At 39.0% G+C, this 17,921-nt stretch overlaps 1 non-coding gene across 1 annotated transcript; it reads left to right on the plus strand.

Moving 5' to 3' along the window:
- Positions 1-10,292: 10,292 nt before the first annotated feature.
- LOC129671043 (U6 spliceosomal RNA) lies at positions 10,293-10,397 on the plus strand. Its single transcript, XR_008719294.1, has one exon. It is a non-coding gene; the product is annotated as a U6 spliceosomal RNA (small nuclear RNA).
- The last annotated feature ends 7,524 nt before the right edge of the window (positions 10,398-17,921 follow it).

The raw sequence follows: 17,921 nt of genomic DNA on the forward strand, positions 1-17,921 counted from the left end.
ATAACCAGTGGAGAATCGTGATTCTTATTTTAGGTAATTAGCTAATGTGATTAGAGTTACCTAATCCATTGTGAATATGTAAAGTGATTTAATTAAATAGAGAGGAAATAAGTTGGGAGAGTGGTATAGAGAAAATAAGCTGGCTGAACAATAAAATTAGAACCTTCTACAGTGCTTGAGAGTGGCTATTTCAACAGATGACGTGGGCCAACTAACCTAGCACCATCTTGCAATGGGTTGGGATCATGTGCCTTATTCATGCCAAGGGATTTCAGTGGGATCCATCGTCATCCATCATAGAGGAAGGTAGTTCTGTGCTCATGATCCTCCATTCTTTCTGTGTATATATGTGTGGATGTTTACATGCATATGATCTGCATATTGTATATGTTTGCATGTGTGTGGGTGCAATTGTGTACAGGTGCTCCTGCCCATGGGATTGCTTATGTATGAAGACCAGAGGCTAATTTCAGGTATCTTTTATTCTTTCCTACCTGAAAAATTGAGGCAGTATCTCTCACCTGAAACCAGGGAAGCTAACTAGTCAGCGTGTTCTAGGGATTCCTTGTCTCTACTTCTGATCCCTAGGATCACAGAGGGAGGGGCTGCCATGCCTACCCAACATTTACACTGGCTCCGTGGATCCCAACTCTAGTTCTTATGCTTTCACACCAAATGCTTTACCAGCTGAGCTACTTTACCAGCCTTCACCATGCTTTCTTTTAACACCACATATTAATCCCTTGGCAGCAGGACAGCCTAGAAGCTTCAAGATGATGTGAACTGTAAATTGGAAACACAGACGATTTCCATACACTTGAAAATTTTTAAAAATGTAAAGAATAGATGCAGGGAGAAGCCCTTGCTTTAGTTACTATATGAAATTCAGCATCTATAAATTGCATATTTCACTTACAGGGAAGCTGGTTTCTTTACACAAAGAAAAGCTAGAAGCTCTACTCTGGATATTCATAGTTTTCCATAGGCCAAGTCAGTTATGTCCTCACCTCTCACTTGAACATCTTATTCCAAGTAGTACCTAATGATGTAAGGTAACATTAAAACTTTCATAGAACTTAGAAAAGAATTGAATTTTTACCCAAGTATGGTTAAATAAGGCATATTTCATCCTAAATATCTTCTTTATATACCTGAAATTTAAAAGCCTAGAGATTTTCCCAGCCCTTATTCCCCTTCCCAACCACTCTCCACCCAGTTCTCTATTCTTCCACTTCTAATGTCTATTTTATTTCCCCTTCTGAAGGGGATTCAAACATTCCTCCCTTGGGAGAAAGAGGGGACACAAATTGGGGAGGTGCATCTCTGAGATAAGCTATAGACCTGAGATAGGGTAGTAGTCCCCTGGAAAGATATGAGGGTGACTCCAGCTGAGACGCCTAGCAGTGGGGGACATAAAGTGGCCACTATAGCCAGGCAAGATTTCCAGCAGAGAAAGAGGGACACCAACCCACCCACAAAATTTTTGACCCAAAATTTACCCTGACAACAAGATGTGAAAGGATAAAGACAGAACAGAGGTTGAGGGGATGTCCAACCAATGACTGGCCTAACCTGAGACCCACTCCATGGGATAAAGCTGAAATGTAATACTATTAACAATGTTCTGCAATGTTTGCAGACAGGACACTACCCTAACTGTCCTCTGAGAGGCTCCATACATCAGCAGATTGAAACAGATGCAGAGACCAACACCCAAACATTAGGTGGGTCTCTGGGAGTCTTGTGGATAAGTCAGGAGAAGGATAGAGGGATCAGGAGGGGATAAGAACTCCATAAGAGGACCAAAAGAGTCAACTAATTAAGGACCGTGGGGCCTCACAGAGACTGAAGCACCAACCAAAGGGCATGCATTGACTGGACCTAGGCCCCCTACACATATGTAGCTGATGGGCAGTTTGGTATTCATGAGAATCCCCTAACAATTAGAGTAGGACCTGTCTCTGACATGGACTCTGTTGCCTCCTTTTGGATCACTTTCCCCAAACGGGGATGCTTCATCTGGCTTCACTGGAAGAGGATGGGCTTAGTCCCAATGCGACTTGATTGCTAGGGAGGAGGGAAAGGAAGAAGAGGTTACAAGAATGGGATGGGGAGGAGAGAATAGAGGAGGCTGAGATGTAAAGTGAATAAATGAATAAAAACAAACAAGTGGCATGGAATTAGGAGGGGATGTGTTGGTGAACAGAAAAGAAGTTGGAGGATAGAATAGGGATAGATGATAATATTTCATTATGTACATGTATAAAATCTCAAAAATAAAAAAATATTGAAAACACATACTTCCCCCCAAAAACCTAGAGATTCATACTTAAAACAAAACACATCTAAAATTCAATGCCCCTGCCTTAACTTCTGATGAAACCACATGATCTGTGTTTTCCAAAGAAGTGAACAAAAGTGGCAATGTACATTATAAATAGAGTGAATTGAGAGGGCTGAAGAGATAGCTCAGTGCTTAACAGCACTTGATTTCCTTGCAGACAACCTTGGTTTGGCTCTCAGAATCCATGTCAGGCAACTCTAGTTTCGGAGGATACAATGTCCTCTTCTGGCCTGCACAGGTATACACCCATACATACCATATAATTACACAGACATACATGCATACAGATAGATAAATATTTTTTTAAAAGGATGAGTTGAAAAGCAACAGGTAGAAGATTCAAGATTGGATAATATCTTCCAGATCCCCAGCCTGCAAACAAAATCGCCCCCACCCCTGGGCCAAAATTAGCTTGGGGGTTCTAACATCTTGATAGGGTAATTAAAATCAGATGCCAAAGGGAGTGCATAAAAATGATGAAATCCAAATCAGGATGTATTCTTGTATGAAGCAAAAATTATGCACAAAGATGAACAGGACTGAAGGAGAGAAGCTTTCCTCCCTAAAACCTCATCACTTGCTGACATCTTTCTACCCTTTGTTTCTAGTAAGATAACATTAAAACAATAAATTCTTTTTTCCTGAAGTAATTTGAAGGAGTGGGTTTAAAAGGCAAAGTGCCCAATATATAAACAAAGCTCACAGAAAGGCCTCCTTAAACTTAAATCACCAATCTTGATGTTACAGTAAATTCTCATCCATCTCATTTTATCAGCTCAGAGCAATATACTTTCACATAGGCAGTGAATGTATACTTCTTGTCCCCTGTTCTACTTTTTAACCTAATGTTAATTTGTATATATTTCCAAATACCAGGATACTCAATACATTATTTTCCATCCATATACCATGCTCATGTAGTTGGATGCATTTGAGTAGTTGCCATGGTTCATGGTTATAAATAAGAACTGCTACATCTATGGACAAATTTCTTGTGTTTTTGTTTGTTTATTCAACTGTAATTCTCCCTGATAAAAGAACTGCCACATCAAAAGATACAGTGCCTTTATTCTTTCTCTTAGTACCAAATTGTTCAACAGAAAGCTGCATATTAGTGAAAATGCAGATAACTCAAAATATACTAAAATTTGTATTTAAAAGGAATGAGAAAAAGATCCAAAAACCACAATGCCTACTAAAAGGATGTTCATCATAATATTCTCTATAACATTAAATATGCAAAAACCAAAATATTCAGATTACTGATGAATGTCCAAATAAATTATGATATGTCTGTAAGTAAAGCAGATATGTGGGCTTTTGTTACTATAAGAATTGTTTTAAAGAATATTGAATGATATAAGAAATGATTATAAAGGGAAGTAAAAGTGACAATTTCTAGGTGCAATATAATTCCAATTAGACAGGTAGAGATATTATTTATTTGCAAATATATGCATACAAAAAGACTGTAAAAACACTATGATGTTAATAGTTTTTTCACACTATGCTTTTGTTAATCACATATGAATTTTATAATTAGAAAGACTAATGAACGTTATTTTAACAAGTAAACTATCAGCATAGTGGAATTCTGGATACAAAATGATTCAAAGGGATAGTGAAATTAAAATAATTAAATTAACTGTTGACCAGTCAACCATGAGTATGAACTTTCCTTGTCACTTAACTTGAAAGCAAGTGTGTGTTCAAGCTATAATTGGGGTGAAGAACTGAAAAGATCCAATACAAAGGAGAAAACTTCAGAGGTTAAGCAGAGAAAGCCTCATGAGCAAGCCCCAGTCCAGACAATCTTTGATCAATAATCTCAAACAACCAATGTTTTATACTGCAAAGTTTGGCCTTTCTCATTTACCATTATAATATAATAAAGAATACATCTGGCCTTTTTCCTGGCACAGAACTTAAAAAATTCTTGAAATATCTAATAGGAATGCTTTTGTTATTCCTAATCATCCCCTTTCACTCATACCTGAACTTATGGCTAGTTGCACGGCACATGGTGGATCCCCTAGATAGCTCCCAATGGAAGCTGGTCACCAAAAGGGCAAAGGCGAGATTGAAAACTGCAACTTTCTTCCCAACGTGGAAAGAGGAGGAAAGAGCTGGAGACTGGATTCAGCCATGTGGCCAATGATTTAAACAGAGAGGCTGCATAATAAAATCTTCAATAAAGTCACTTGACCCTGAGTCTCAATAATGCCTCCAGATTGGTAAAGACATTGCTGTTCTTAAAAAGTGAGTATTCAGGTCTCATGAAAAGAAGCATAGAAGTTCCATTGCCCCTCCCTACACCTAACTCAGACCTTGTCCTATTTATTTTTTCCATTTGCCTTGCTCCTAAGTTGGATCCTTTTGCAAAAAGTTTATTTTTTTCTGGCTTTTATTATTATTATTAAAATTTATTCACATTGTATCCTAGCTATAGCCCCCTCTTTCATCTCATCCCAGTCCCACCCTGCCTCCTCCTTCTCCCCCTATGCTCCTCCCCTAGTCTTCCTCCCCTTCCATATGACCCTAACTTATCAGGTTGCATTGTCTTCCTCTTTGGCCTGGCAAGGCTGGCCCCCGACCAGGGGGAGGTGATCAAAGAGCCAGCCACTGAGTCCATGTCAGAGAGAGCCCCTGCTCACCTTGAAATTTTAACTGACTAAAAAGACATGATAGTGGTTTTAGAACACAGAGAACTTATGACAGCATCTGAGGATAAGAAAGCCTTGTGAACTAAGTCCCTTCACTCGTGACGTCTGCACTGGCTCCAGTTCCCTTCACCTGTAAGAGCTGCATTGGCTCCAGTTAGTTAATGCCAAAACTGAATTGAATTGGAGAACACTCAGTTGGTATCAGAGAACTGCTGTCAGAATACAGGCATTCTACATACATACAAAGGAATAAAACACTCCTCAAGGATGTTTAGGCAATGCATTTAGTTTGGGTGACCAGGCCTTCTTCAGTCTTAGAGGCTGAATTCAATAGAAGTTAACTGCTTTCTCATATGCAATTCAAAATGAGTGTTCCTGATTAAATAGCCTTCCAACTTGAGTCTTTGCCTTCTCCTAGGCACCATAGTCGTTCAGACTCAACCAAACTCAATAGAGAGAGAACAATGAAAAGTTTATCTGAATCCATCCCCTGGAATATAAGCTACGTTCGGCTAGAGATGTCTTGGTAAATGCATTCTTTTTTAAAAAATTAATAGTTTGAATATTATTAATGATAAATACACAAAAATTGAAAATAGTATCATACCCTTAATAAATATTTTTTATATACTGATATTTTAAAAACATTTCCCCAGAAATACGTTGACATAATAGATAAATTGAAACAATTATGCATTCCCTTCCATCTAACTTTTTTTTTAATTTTATTTTTTTCTTATCAGTTACATTTTATTAACTCTGTATCCCAGCCGTGTCCCGATCCCTCATTCCCTCCCAGTCCCTTCCTCCCTCCCGCATCTCCACCGTGCCCCTTGCCAAGTCCACTAATAGGGGGGGACCTCCTCCCCATTCATCTGATCCTGTTTTATCAGGTATCTTCAGGACTGGCTGCAAAGCTCTCCTCTGTGGCCTAACAGGACTGCTCCTCCCTTGGGGGGTGGGGAGGCCAAAGAGCCAGTCATTGAGTTCCTGTTAGAAATAGTCCTTGTTCCCCTCACTATGGGAAACCAATTGGTTACTGAGCTACCACAGGCTACATCTGAGTAGAGGTTCTAGGTTACATTCATACATGGTCCTTGGTTGCATGTCAGTCTCAGAAAAGACCCTGTGCCCAGATATATTTGGTCCTTGTGGAGCTCCTATCCTTTCCTCATCAGACTAACTCCCCTTCTTTCTTATGATTCCCTGTACTCTGCCAAAGGTTTGGTCATGAGTCTTTGCTTTGAAAACACTGCTAGTTAGAGTCTTTCAATGCACTCAGTAGACTCCTGTCATATGTTCAATGCACATCCCATCTGTCTTTCTAAACGAGGATTGATAATCTTACCCCATGTCCGCTCTCTTGATTATCTTTTTCAGGTGTGTAGATTTCATTATGTTTATCATATCTTATAGGTCTATATAAGTGAGTATATACCGTGTTTGTCTTTCTCCTTCTGGGATATTTCACTCAGTATGATCTTTTCTAGATCCCACCATTTGCCTGTAAATTTCATGATTTCCTCCTTTTTGATTGCTGAGTAGTATTCCATTGTGTAAAAATACCACAATTTCTATACCCATTCCTCCGTTGATGGACATCTGGGTTGTTTCCAGGTTCTGGCTATTACAAATAATGCTGCTATAAACATGGTTGAGCAAATATCCCTTTTGTGTACTTGAGCAAACTTTGGGTATATACCTAGCAGTGGTATAGCTGGGTCTTGAGGAAGCACTATTCCTAATTGTCTTAGAAAGCGCCAGATTGATTTCCAGAGTGGTTGTATCAGTTTACATTCCCACGAGCAGTGGAGGAGGGGTCCCCTTTCTCCACAACCTCTCCAGCATGTGTTGTCCCTTGAGTTTTTCATCTTGGCCATTCTGATGGGTGTAAGGTGATATCTCAGGGTCGTTTTGATTTGCATTTCCCTGATGGCTAATGAGGATGAGCATTTCTTTAAGTGTTTCTGTGCCATTCGATATTCCTCTGTCGAGAATTCTCTGTTTAGCTCTGTTCCCCATTTTTTAATTGGATTACTTGGTTTGCTGCTTTTCAGCTTCTTTAGTTCTTTGTATATACTCGATATGAGTCCTCTGTCAGATAAAGGGTTAGTGAAGATTCTTTCCCAATCTGTAGGCAGGCGTTTTGTTTTGATGACAGTGTCCTTTGCTTTACAGAAGCTTTTCAGTTTCATGAGGTCCCATTTATTGATTGTTGCTCTTAGAGCCTGTGCTGTTGGTGTTCTGTTCAGGAAGTTGTCTCCTGTGCCAATGAGTTCTAGGCTGTTCCCCACTTTTTCTTCTAACAGATTTAGAGTATCTGGTTTTATGTTGAGGTCTTTGATCCACTTGAACTTTAGTTTTGTGCAGGGTGATAAATATAGATCTATTTTCATTTTTCTGCATGTGGACATCCAGTTGGACCACAACCATTTGTTGAAGATGCTGTCTTTTTTCCATTGAATGGTTTTGGCTTCTTTGTCAAAAATCGAGTATTCATAGGTGTGTGGGTTTATTTCTGGGTCTTCTATGCGGTTCCATTGATCCTCCTTTCTGTTTTTATGCCAATACCATGCAGTTTTTATTACTATTGCTCTGTAGTACAACTTGAGATCAGGGATAGAGATACCTCCAGATGATCTGTTGTTGTACAGGATTGTTTTGGAGATTCTGGGTTTTTTGTTTCTCCATATGAAGCTGAGAATCTTTTTTTCAAGGTCTGTAAACTTTTGTTGTTTATTATTTTTACATTTTTTTTTTATTTAACAAGGGCCATGCATGGTGATAACATAGAAACCCTGCACAGATGTAGCCCATGGCATCTCAGTCTCCAAGTGGTTTCCCTAGTAAGGGGAACAGAGGTTGTCTCTGACATGAACTCAGTGGCTGGCTCTTTGATCACATCCCCCTGAGGTAAATTAATTCTGTGAACCTAAGGAGGGTTCTATTACTGCTATTGTCTACGCTCCCCTTCCCGAGAAATCTCTCTCATGCTCATGTTAATCCTTTGAGACCCAGTGAGTTTAATGAAGGCCATCTGTGTGACCATGAATCTGGAGTTATATGTTTCAGTCAATCAAAATATACTGCATACATGTATAGGAATATCATAATGAAGATTTTTACTCTCTTAATAAATGCTTAAAATGGGTTTGATGAAAAAGTGGGCAATCTTTATCACATGGTTTTTTCCTTCCTGAAAACACCAATTGTGAATTTTAATTTTTTAACCTGACTAATCTTAGTAGTCAAGGAAATTATAATGAGTTAAGTTTCTCATTGCCAGAGCCATGGTAACATACTTCAAAATGAAGCACAATAATGTTTCAGCTCATTGTAAGAAAGAATTCTTTATTGTCTACCACTCAGAACCTATGATAGAGAAAGGATGTGCAAACTTGAATAAAATGTAGCCCTGAGCCTTACAGTTCAATAGAAAACTTTACAGTGCAGTAGAACTTGTATTTCATTTTCACACAGCTATAACAAAACAGGAGACTGCTGGGATTGCAGAGGGGGAAAAGAAGAGGATAGGAAAGAGTAATAGCTCTCCCTGCCTTTTACTGCTGAACTGTTAGTTATTAATATATTCTTGAAGGGACATCACCATCTTGAATTCTATAATGACTTTTGAGCCCACTGACCCCAATACATAACTCCAGATTCATGGTCACACAGATGGCCTTCATTAAACTTAGTGGGTCTCAAAACATGAAGATGAATATGAACATGAGAGAGATTTCTAGGGAAGGGGAAATTAGGCAAGAGTGGTACAGAAATGGGAGAATGTATGTGGTCATAATGTATGATGTGCATGTATGAAATTGTGAAAGAAAAATTTTAATTAATAAAAAGGAGTAATAGCGGTGATGAAAATGATCCAAAATATACTGTATAGGAATACCAGAAAGAAAAATTTTGCTCTATTCATTTAATACATACTTAAAAACTGTAGGTTATCAGTGCAAATAAGTTCTTAGCAAGTAGAAGTATAGCTATAGAGTAGATATTCTTTAAAACACTGTATCAGCAACATATTAAATGAATATTTTATTCAAAGAATCAGCTGAACATGTTGATGGATATATGGACAGTTGTTCTGATATGATTTCAGGGAAGAAATTTTTCTAAGTGATGTAGTAAAATATACAGAACAAGATTCAGCAATGGATGACCCTACTAAGGAAAGCAGGAGGAAACTGTTAGGCTTCTACAACAGGATGTTCCAAACTCAGGCACTGCGCTTGTTTTAAGAAGCATGTATCTCTGTTACTTGGAACTCTGGGTGTGTTTTCCCTTAGAAGCAATGTTGCAAAGGCTTGTTGTTTATATTCCCAAGCAAAACCAGACCTATCTGCCTTCTTGACCCAGAATGAGCCCAGAAGACTTCTCTAAAACATGAAACGATTCCCACACAAAAGTCCTTTTGACCCCCAAAATTCTTACGTGACCCAAGGTACATAAGATTATAAAATAAGCAGACAAATCAACCACTTATTAAAGTATAAATCATATAGAAATTTGATTCAAAAAGTCTTTGGCATACATATAATTTTACCATTTATTAAACATGAAAAGAAACAAATATGCTGGCTTGTTTTGCTGTTAAGAATTATATCTTCAGTGGATCTGTGATATTAAGATGCAGAACACCATCTATGTTTTTTAGAGTTGATCAATATTTTGATTTTATAATTATCAGTACTGAAAATGCCATTCATATAAATATCTAGAATGACAATTGTATGTTTAGGGACAGTTCAGTAATTGTTGGAAATTCTCTTCTAATCTCAAACCAAAATTCATTTAACCCTTTTTTTAATGAAACTCAAGTCTTCAGCTCAAACAGTAATTTTAAAATCAAACACAACCCAATTGAAATATATACTAATTTGATACTTACATGCTGAGTAATGACAGTGGGAAAGTATTAAAAGTCTTTGATTCATGTAATTAAATCATCATGTTTCTCCAAGAGTAGAAAATTTGTAGGTACATTTTACTGTTCACAAAATGCAATAGTCTTGAATCTGAGCTCAGCTGTGCTCATGCACATTGTATGACATAACATCATGAACAGCATAAAATGTATGTTATCAGTTCTGACCCCAGGCTGCAGTGAAGTTCTGTAATGCAGCCCCAAACACCTCAGATCACAGCACACTTAACTTCGAATTGATCTTGGTTATTATGCATTCAGAAAACTTTTATCATTGACAAACTTTTCACAACCTCCACAGTTAGCTGCATGACCCCATATAGGGTCACAACCCACAGATGGAGAAACTGGTTTGTTTCTAGTGCTTGCTACTACAGCATACAGACAGAGAATATTAGCATTGCTCCTGCACAATAATGATGGACAAATTCATAAAGAATTCCATATTTTTTAATATCTCATTCTCATGTCTAGAGAGGTCATTCAAAATAAAAACCAACAAAGAAATTTCAGAGTTTAACTATATCATAAACCAAATGGACATTGACATACTGGGAATCAAAGGATGGAAAATAACCTATCACGTGAACAGAATCCAAAACAAAGTTTGTGTAAAGCCAAATTGTGGGAGATAAAGAAAGACACTGAAAGCAAAAATTCTCCAAGAAGATATAACCCTAGAGGAGAACTTATAACTACTATTGTGCTGAATTAATATAGTTTCCAATTGCTTTCTAATAGCTTTTTTCTTTTTCCTTATTTGTTTTTATTAATTAATTAATTAATTAAATTCACTTTATATTCTTGTTGTAGCCCCATTCCTCTTCCTTTTCCAGTCCCACCTTCTTTCCCTCCTCCCTACTCCCTTTTTTTGTCAGAAAAGGAGAGCTCCCTTTCCCATTTACCTCAGCTCATCAAGTTGCATCAGGACTGAGTATATTTTCTCTTCCCCTGTGGCCTGGCAAGGCAGTCCTGCCAGGAGGAAGCAGAAAAGTAGGAGAAAAGAGAAAAATACCCAAAGATGTCAGGAGCTCCACAAGAAGACCAACAGAGCCATCTAACCAGGGCCCAGAGGGGCTTGCTGAGACTGAAGCATCAACCAAGGACCATGCATGAACTAGACCTAAGCCCCCTACAAAGATGTAGCAGATGGGTAGCTTAGGCTCCATGTGGCTGCTCTAGAAAAGGAAGTAGAGACTGCATTGGACAGGGACTCACTTGCCTTCTAATACCTCATCCCCATAGATAAGTACAGTTCTCAACCATAACCAAAGAAGGTTCTTTATGTAACAATGGAGACCATTAGAGAAATCCACAACCTGTCAAGATACACAGAGTAAGTAAGCAAGCGATGCCCCATCTCATAATGAACATCTATAATACAACACCTAATTCTCAGGGAACATCGAGGAAGAGGCCATAAAAAGATTGTAAAAGTTTGGGGACAGGGACAACTGCTGTGAGACATTGTGCTTTTACATGACAGGAATGCTGCACCTATAAACTCTCAATGATATAGTTGCTTGTACCAGACCTTCAAAGATCACACCCATTGACATGCCTACAAGGATGAAGAAAATATTCAGAGAGAACTGCTACTAGATGAAGAGCTACAGGCAGTAAATGCCTGCTGTGCTAGGGAAAAGAATCAATTTTATTCAGGGACAAGTTCCCAATCCTGAGTTTTAAATACATATGCATACATAAAATAGTAATTGGATTTAGTAGGTTGTATATATGGTTGGTTTGGAAAGGGCTAAGTAGAAAAGAGACAAATACTTGTGTATGAAATTTTCACAAAAAATATTTAACTAACATAAACAATACATAACACTTGTCAATGAAGATACAAAAAATACTGAGGTTTCCATTTTGGTTTAAAAAAAAGGAGGAGGGGGTGGAGGAGAAGAAGAAGAAGAAGCAGTAATGGACATAAAACATCAGAAAAGACCTGATAAAGTAATAATATGTTGTTTCAATATACTACTTTCATCTCTGGACAAGTCTTCCAAACTAAATATCAACAACAAAAACAACAACAACAAAACTCAGAGTTAAACTATACCACAGATCAAATGGACTTACCATATATTTACGGAATATTCCATCCAAAAGCAACAGAGTGCACGTTCTTCTCAGGGGCCTATTGAAACTTTATTACAATAGATCAAATACATAAGAGATTAAATAATCCCTTGTATCTTATATATTAGTACTATAATACTAGAGATGAAAAATGAGAAAAACTACAGAAACTATTTAATACATGAAGATGGAACAATACATTCTTGAATGAGTCAGGTAGATAAAAAGCAGTTAATTTCTTAGGAGTGGGGAAGAAACCAAAAATGATAACTCCTTAACCAAACAAACACGAGAGAGGAGAGATTAAACTGATAAAATTAGAGCTGAAAGGGAGAAGGTTACTTCAGATTCTAATGAAATACAAGGAAGCATTAGGGAATAGAAAATCTGAAGAATCTAGAAGATAAGAATAATTCTTAAACATAAATGACCTACCAAAATTAAATCAGGAATACATAAGCAACTTGAACACATCAATAACAGTTAACAAGATTGAAGTTCTAATAAAAAGTCTGCCCACAAAAATTGGATATAAAACTTGACCCATGGATCTCAGTCTGTACAAAATCAACTCCAAATGGATCAAGTATCTATACGGTAAGATACTAGATATAATCCGAAGCTCTAAAACTGTTAAAAGACAATACCTGTGAAATATAAGCATAGGCCAGGAATTTCTCATGTCTCCGGGAAATAATACCTACAATTGGCACATGGTATTTCATAAAATGAAAAACCTCACAGCAAATGAAACTACATATTAGATAGAGAATTGATATCTAGAATACACAAAAAGTTCAAAAACTTTGTATCCTGATTATAGCCCCCTCTCTCGTCTCCTCCCAGTCCAATCCTCCTCCTTTCTTTCTCCCCAATAGCTCTCCCATAGTCCACTGATAGGGGAAGTCCTCCTCCTCTACTGTTTGACCCTAGCCTCTCAGGTCCCACCAAGACAAGCTGGATCCTCTTCCTCTGTGGGCTGGCTAGGTCACCCCACCAGGCAGAAGTGATCAAGGAGCAGGCAACCGGGTTCATGTCAGAGATTGTCTCTTGTCCCCTTACTAGGAAACCCACATGGAGACTGAGCTGTTTATAGGCTACATCTGAGAAGGGGGTCTTAGGTTCTCTCTATGCATGCATGGACTTTGGTTGATACATCAGTCTCAGCAGTCCCCCTGGACCCAGATTTGTTGGCTTTGTTGGTCTCCTTGTGAGACTCCTGTTCCCTCCAGGTCTTTCTATATCCCCTTTCTTCCATAAGATTCCCTGGGCTCTGTCCAAAGTTTGGCTGTCTCTGCATCTGCTTTGATCCCCTGGTGATGAATAAATTGTGAAGAAGAAGAAGAAGAAGAAGAAGAAGAAGAAGAAGAAGAAGAAGAAGAAGAAGAAGAAGAAGAAGAAGAAGAAGAAGAAGAAGAAGAAGGAGAAGAAGAAGAAGAAGAAGAAGAAGAAGAAGAAGAAGAAGAAGAAGAAGAAGAAGAGGAGGAGGAGGAGGAGGAGGAGGAGGAGGAGGAGGAGGAGGAGGAGGAGGAAGAGAAAGAAAACATGATTTTTTAAAAAGGAAGTTCAAAAACTAAACAAGAAATCAAACAACTTCATCAATAAATTACCTAATGAAATGAATAGTTTCTCAAAAGATGAAGTAAACACCTTCAGCAAAGTGGCCGGATACAAAATTAACTCAAAAAAATCAGTAGCACTCCTGTATACAAAAGACAAAAGGGCTGAGAAAGAAATTATAGAAACAACACCATTCACAATAGCCACAAATGACATAAAGTACCTTGGTGTAACCCTAACCAAGCAAGTCAAAGACTTGTATGAAAAAAAATTTCAAGTCTCTGAAGAAAGAATTAGAGGAAGATATGAGAAGATGGAAATATCTCCCATGCTCATGGCTTGGCAGGATTAACATAGTAAAAATGGCCATCTTACAAAAGCAATCTACAGATTTAATGCAATTCCCATCAAATTGCCAACACAATTCTTTACAGACCTGGAAAGAATAATTCTCAACTTTGTATGGAATAACAAGAAACTGAGAATTGCTAAAATAATCCTCTACAATAAAAGATCTTCTGGAGGTATCTCCATCCCTGATCTCAAGCTGTACTATAGAGCAACAGTTATAAAAACTGCATGGTACTGGCATAGAAACAGAATGGTGGATCAATGGAACTGAACAGAAGACCCAGAAATAAACCCACACACTTATGGACACCTGATTTTTGACAAAGATGCCAAAACCATACAATGGAAAAAAGATAGCATCTTCAACAAATGGTGCTGGTCCAACTGGATGTCTACATGTAGAAAAATGAAAATAGATCCATACTTATCACCCTGCACAAAACTGAAGTCCAAGTGGATCAAAGGCCTCAACATAAAACCAGACACATTAAATCGGCTAGAAAAAAAAGTGGGGAATACCCTAGAACTCATTGGTACAGGAGAAAACTTCCTGAACAGAACACCAACAGCACAGGCTCTAAGAGTAACAATCAATAAATGGGACCTTATGAAATTGAAAAGCTTCTGTAAAGCAAAGGACACCATCATCAAAACAAAGCGACTGCCTACAGATTGGGAAAGAATCTTCACCAACCCTTTATTTGACAGAGGACTCATATCCAATATATATAAAGAACTAAACAAGCTGAAAAGCAACAAACCAAGTAATCCACTTAAAAAATGGGGAACAGAGCTAAAGAGAGAATTCTCTGTAGAGGAATATCGAATGGCAGAGAAGCACTTAAAGAAATGCTCAACCTCATTAGCCATTAGGGAAATGCAAATCAAAACAACCCTGAGATTTCACCTTACACCCATCAGAATGGCCAAGATGAAAAACTCAAGGGACAACACATGCTGGAGAGGTTGTGGAGAAAGGGGAATCCTTCTCCACTGCTGGTGGGAATGTAAACTTGTACAACCACTCTGGAAATCAATCTGGCGCTTTCTCAGACAACTAGGAATAGCGCTTCCTCAAGATCCAGCCATACAACTCCTAGGCATATACCCAAAAGAGGCTCAAGTACACAAAAAGGACATTTGCTCAACCATGTTTGTAGCAGCTTTATTTGTAATAGCCAGAAGCTGGAAACAACCCAGATGCCCCTCAACTGAAGAATGGATGCAGAAACTGTAGTACATCTATACAATGGAGTATTACTCAGCAATGAAAAATAAGGAAATCATGAAATTTGCAGGTAAATGGTGGGACCTGGAAAGGATCATCCTGAGTGAGTTGTCCCAGAAGCAAAAAGACACGCATGGTATATACTCACTCATATAAACATACAACATAGAATAAACCCACTAAAATCTGTACAGCTAAACAAACTAAGTAAAAGAGAGGGCCCTAACTAAAATGTTCAATCCCTATCCTGAAAGGCAAAGAGGATGGACATCAGAAGAAAAAGACGATAGGAAACAACCTCAGAACCTGCTACAGAGTGCCTCTGAAAGCCAGAAGAAAACAGGAAACAAACTTGAAACCTGCCACAGAGGGCCTCTGAAAGCCTCTGCAGTATAGACTGTCAAAGCTGATCCTGATGGCCAACTGATGGGCAGAGTAAAAGGAATTTTATGTAAGAAGTGGGAAGTAGTAAAAGCTGGAGGGGACGGGAACTCCACAAGCAGAGCAACAGAACAAGATAATTTGAACACAGGGAACTTCCCAAAGACTCATACTCCAACCAAGTACCATGCATGGAGATAACCTAGAACCCCTGCACAGATGTAGCCCATGGCAGTTCAGTGTCCAAGTGGGTTACATAGTAATGGAAAGAGGGACTGCCTCTGACATAATCTGATTGGCCTGCTCTTTGATCACCTCCCTCTGAGGGGGGAGCAGCATTACCAGGCCACAGTAGAGGACAATGCAGCCACTTTTGATGAGAACTGATAGACTAAGATCAGAAAGGAGAGGAGAACCTCCCCTATCAGTGGACTTGGGGAGTGGCATGCATGCAGAAAGGAGAGGGAGGGTGGGATCGGGAGGGGAGGAGGGAGGGGCTTATGGGGGGATACAAAATGAATAAAGTGTAATTAATAAAAAAAAAAGCTATGGTGCAGGAACCATTCAGAAAAAAAAAGAGTTAGTAAACATATGAAAAATATTCCATATCCATAGCCTTCAGTAAAATTCAAATTAAAACTACCTTGAGATGACATCTCATCTCCGTCAGAATGAGAGTCATTCAGAAAACAAATAAATGCTGACAAAAGTGCAGAGAAAAAAGGAACCTCTAATGAGAATGAAAACTAGTCCAGTCACTATGGAAATTGCTATGGACATTCATATTTGTATATGTGCAACCTGACCCAAATAAACCATTCCTGTGTATTCGTACGAAGGATGTGAAAAGTCACAGATCACAGAAATAGTTAAACATTGATATTTTCTTTTAACAATAATTTACAATTAGCTAAATTGTGGAACCATCCCAGGTTTCCATTAATAGAATAATGGATAACAAACATGTGGTACATACATGCAATCGAGTTTTACTTAGCCATAAAAAGATAGGCCTATTGGCAGCTCAGTCTCCACGTGGATCTCCGAGTGAGGGGAGAAGGGGCTGCCTCTATCATGAACTCGGGTGACTGCTCTTTGATCACTTGCCTTGGTGATGCGGCCTTACCAGGCCACAGAGGAAGAGGATCCAAGCAGTCCTGATGAGACTTACCAAGCAATGGGCAGATGGCAATGGTGGAGAACTCCCCCTTTCAGTGGAATAGGGGAAGGGAATGAGGGGAAGAGGGAAAGAGGATGAGACTGTGGGGAGTTAAGGGAAAGAGCTTCAATTGGGATGTATAATGAATAAATTGGGAAAAAAAATAAAATTAAAAAAAGAAATAAATGTCATTTGCAGGAGATGCAACTGCCATTTATCATTAAGCAAAATTAAGTCAGTCTCAGGTAAATATCACATTCTCATTTGTGGATCCCAAATTTTTGTATATATAAGGAAAATCATGCATGCATATATGACATGAATGTACAAGCAAGGTAACAGTGTCATTCAGACACACCCGGACTGATACACATTTGAACTCATAAAGATGTGGCAACATGCACAAGACCTACACAGGTTCAAACTAGACCAAATCCCAGTACTGTAAAAGGGAAGTGGACATGAGGACTGAAGTGACCACCTCCTAGCCAGGCAAGACTAGTAGAAGGAGGGGTTCAACAACCCACAAACAAAATCTGTGAACCAAAACTTACTCTGCCTACAAGAAGTTTAGGGATAAAGGGAGAACAGAGATTGGGGGAATGTCCAACCAATAATTGGCCCAACCCACGGTAGAGAGCCAGCCCCTGATGCAAATAATGATACTTTGTTATGCTTTCAGACAGGAGCCTAACTTGGCTGTCATCTGGGACCACCAGTACACACTCCAAAACAGGTGAGTGGATGGGCCGCTGAAGCCAGAGCATTGACTTTGAGGCTGCCCGGGCTAGAGGGGACAACCCATGAGCTGGGATAAATTGGATCTAGCCCCACCCCCACCCTCGTGAACGGGGTCTGAGAGTGGTGAACTATCAACCCCCTACACTTTTGTTTGCTCTAGCAGCAACAGCAGATACAGGGTCTCCTTACTCTAGTGGCCAAACAGCAGACCCAAATCTGAGAGTAGAAAACCTTGGGCCCTCTGAGCTTTCTGCATACACCTGCTAGCGAGTATGCACAAAGCCCCAGATCTGGGGTCACTCTACGCTAACCACCAAACAACAGATCCCTCCCACCCACAACTCCACTGTGGGTAACATAGAGACCCCTGGGACAGCCTTCTCAATATTGAAACCCCCTTTCTGTGGGTCTCCAGTGGAGCCCAGGCAAATAATTCCTGGAGCCAAGATGGTGCAACAGAGTCAAATCTG

This window comes from Psammomys obesus, unplaced genomic scaffold (assembly GCF_907164565.1).
Source record: "Psammomys obesus unplaced genomic scaffold, mPsaObe1.curated_primary_1811, whole genome shotgun sequence".
Classification (NCBI taxonomy): domain Eukaryota; kingdom Metazoa; phylum Chordata; class Mammalia; order Rodentia; family Muridae; genus Psammomys; species Psammomys obesus.